The sequence below is a fragment of the Tupaia chinensis genome, unplaced genomic scaffold (assembly GCF_000334495.1).
Source record: "Tupaia chinensis unplaced genomic scaffold, TupChi_1.0 Scaffold148904_1, whole genome shotgun sequence".
Taxonomy (NCBI): Eukaryota; Metazoa; Chordata; class Mammalia; order Scandentia; family Tupaiidae; genus Tupaia; species Tupaia belangeri.
Window position 1 is genome coordinate 192907 of NW_006208752.1, and position 3960 is coordinate 196866.

A 3960-nucleotide genomic window follows, 5' to 3' on the forward strand; every position below is an offset into this window, starting at 1 on the left:
GACTTTGCCAATCGGCATACCTAGAATCTCTGGATGGGATGATTGATAAAATACTTTCCCAAATGAAAATGGTCTATAAACACTTAAGACGTACCTGAATCTTCAAATACATATAAACCAACACAAAGTCACAAGGGTTACCAATAATTACAGAAATATAACTTCACCAAAGGGGGGTGGGGGAGTCAGTTAACTGATCTTAAAGCAATAAAGAAGATCTGATGAGCTGCCTAACAAATAATCAAAATAATCATCTCAAAAACATGTGTGCTACAAAAGAACATGGATAGACAACTAAGCAAATTTAAAAACAGTATGTAGATAATATTTAAACTTCATCAAAGAGAGAGAAATTATAAAAGGAAGCAAACAAATTTTGGAGCTATAAAACAGAATTATTGAAGTAGAAAGCTTCATAAAAGACTTCAATAGCAGATTCACTCAAGGAGATGCAAGAGCTTGTTTGAAACTATCCAGTCAGAGGAACAAAAATGAAAGAGAATGAAAGCATATGGGACAAGATCAAGCTAATCGATATTTGCATATGAGAGACTCAGAGGTTGCAACAAAAGAGTAAGAAAGAGAATGCTGATTTAAAGAGATAATGATGGTAGTAGGTCCCAGAAGGTGGCATGTGTGGTTGGGAACACGAAGTGGGTGGATTGGATTCAATCAGGTTCTGGGCCAGACTATGGAACAGGTAAATGAGCTGAAAGAGAAGGACAGTAAGGCCCTGAGTGTCAGTAATATCAATGATGCCTTACAGTGCTATTCAGAACCCATTAAGTTGGACCCCCCAGAACCATGTGCTCTACAGCAATTGGTCTGCAGCCTATGCCAAAAAAGGAGACTACAATAGGGCTTATGAGGATGGCTGTAAAACCGTTGACCTAAAGCTTGACTGGGATGAGGGCTATTCAAGAAAAGTGGCAGCTCTTCAGTTCTTAAACCAATTTGAAGAAGTCAAGTGAACCTATGAGGAGGGTTTAAAATATGAAGCAAATAACCCTCAACGTAAAGAAGGTTTACATAATATGGAAGCCTGGTTGGCAGAGAGGAAATTCATGAACCCTTTCAACATACCCAATCTGTATCAGAAGTTGGAGAGTGATCCCAGGACAAGAACACCACTCAGTGATCCTACCTACCTGGAACTGATAGAGCAACTACAAAACAAATCCTCTGACCTGGGCATGAACTACAAGATCCCCAAAACATGACAACACTCAGTGTCCTCACTGGAGTGGATCTGGGCAGTATGGATGAGGAGGGAGAGGTTGCAACACCACCACCACCTCCTCCTTCCAAAAAGGAGAACAAACCAGAGTCAATGAAGATGATCTTCCAGAGAATAAGAACCAGGCACTGAAAGGAAAGAGCTGTGGAATGATGCCTACAAGAAGAAAGATTTTTACACGGCCTTGAAGCATTATGACCGAGCCAAGGAACTCAACCCCACCAACATGACTTCCATCACCAATCAAGCAGTGGTATTCCTTGAAAAGGGTGACTACAATAAATGCCAAGAGCTTTGTGAGAAGGCCATAGAAATGGGGAGAGAAAACCGAGAGCACTATTGACAAATTGCCAAAGCTTATGCTCGAATTGGCAACTCCTATTTCAAGGAAGAAAAGTACAAGGATGGCATACATTTCTACAACAAGTCTCTGGCAGAGCACCAAAACCCCAGATGTACTCAAGAAATGCCAGCAGGCAGAGAAAATCCTGAAGGAGCAAGAGCGACTGGCTTACATAAACCCTGACCTGGCTTTGGAGAAGAACAAAAGCAATGAGTGTTTTCAGAAAGGGGACTATCCTCAGGTCATGAAGCATTATACAGAAGCCATCGAAAGGAACTCACGGGATGCCAAAGTGTACAGCAGCAGAGCTGCCTGCTACACACCCAAAGTGTACAGCAGCAGAGCTGCCTGCTACACCAAGCTCCTGGAGTTTCAGCTTGCACTTAAGGACAGTGAAGAGTGTATCCAGCTGGAGCCAACCTTCATCAAGGGTTACACACGGAAAACAGCAGCCCTGGAAGTGATGGACTACATGAAAGCCATGTATGTGTACCAAAAGTCACTAGACCTAGACTCCAACTATAAAGAGGCAGCAAATGATTACCAACGCTGCATGATGGCCCAATCCAAGCCACGACAGCCAGAAGATGTGAAGTGGCGTGCCATGGCAGATCTTGAAGTGCAGCAGATTATGAATGACCCAGCCATGCGGCTCTTCCTGGAACAGAAGCAGAAGTACCCCCAGGCGCTCAGCGAACACTCAAAAAAATCCTGTAATAGCACAGAAGACCCAGAAGCTGATGGATGTGGGTCAGATCGCAATTCGGTAATGACTTGTTCATCCCCTTTTCCTTTTACCCTGACGTGGAAAGTGGAGATGGGACCGCAGTGCGAATCACGGAGCAGAAGGGGAAGAAGGGGAAAGAGAACACTTATCTCCATATATTTATACATACTCGAAGACACAGAGACTTATACTTGGGTAACTCGTACAGCCGCTGCCTCTGGGACCTCCCAGTACACACATGGTCTCTGCTCTGGAGTTCCATGTCTCCTTCCCTTGCCCCAAAGGTGCTGTCTCAGCTGCTCTCCCAGAGTTGGTTATTTTTATTTGGGGCAGTGGGTATGTATGGGACCGGGAGGGTGTTCTTCCCAACCTCAGGTCCCAGCTGTCTTCACATTGTTAACTCCATGATCCCTTCTCCAATAAAACAAGCCAATGAGGTGTGGTTAAAAAAAAAAAAAAAAGAAAAGAAAAAGAAAGAAAGAAAGATGAAAACTTCCCAAATCTGGGAAATAAATATCTAGATCCATAAAACCCAACGATCTCTCAAGTGGACTAAACATAAAGAGATCTTCACCAAAATATAATTAAATTCTCAAAAACCAGAATTTCAAAAGCAATAAGAAAAAAAAATGATATGTTACATACTAGAGAATCATATGAGATTTTCAACAAACTTCTCAGCAGAAACCTTGCAGGATAAGAGAGAGTAGAATAATTTATTAAGAGTGCTGAAAGAAAAATAAAAATGCCTAACAATAATAATACCTAGTAAAGCGATTTTTTCAGAAATAAAGAAGACATTAAGACTTTCCTTTAAAAAAAAGAAAGCTGAGAACCAGCAGTTTGGCGTAATGGCTATGTTGCTGGACTCCCACGTAGTCAACCACGGTTCGCGTCCCGGACCCGGTGGCTTAGAACTCCCACCGGGCGTGTGTGTGTGCGTGCCCAAGATCCCGAGAGAATGGAGGAGAAGGGATTGCGGCATGAACATCCCCCCTGGGGGGTGATTTCTCGCTTCCTGTCTCTATGTCTCTCTCTGTCTGTCTGGCGACCGCACGTGCCCTATAGCGAAAATCTCTCAAAAAAAAAAAAAAAACATAAAAAATAAAATAAAATAAAAATTAAAAAAAGAAAGCTAAGGGAGTTCGTCACCACTATACCTGTCTTACAAAAATACCAACATAAATTTTTCAAGTTGGAATAAAAGGACATTAACAATATTAAAGCGCGTGCATTTTTAAAATTCATTTTAAGGGTAAGAATATTGTCAAATTCAGAATACTCTAATAATATAATGGTGATATATAAACCATATTTAACCGTACTATAAAAGTTCAGAGAGAAATGTATTTACAAAAGGCATATGTATAACAATTTCTAATAAAGCAGAATATGGAAATATATAAATTGTGACATTGGTAATTTAAAGTATGATGGCAAAAGAATTTAACATATAGATTTTTTGAATGCACTAAAACTTGAGTCAACATCAGTTTAAAATAGATTGTTTTAACTATAAGAGAGTGGGTAGTTACCTTCAAAACACAATAAAGCAAAACACATTTAAACGAGGTAAGCCTGTACTTGAAATTTGCTGACAGTAGGTCTTAAATGTCCTCACCACAAAAATAAGGCATCTAGTTGAGGTGGAAA

The 3960-nt window shown here is 40.7% G+C and overlaps 1 pseudogene; it reads left to right on the top strand.

Annotated features, from left to right (window-relative positions):
* The first annotated feature begins 691 nt into the window (after nucleotides 1-691).
* On the top strand, nucleotides 692-2350 carry LOC102481712 (stress-induced-phosphoprotein 1 pseudogene; annotated as a pseudogene).
* Nucleotides 2351-3960: the final 1610 nt, after the last annotated feature.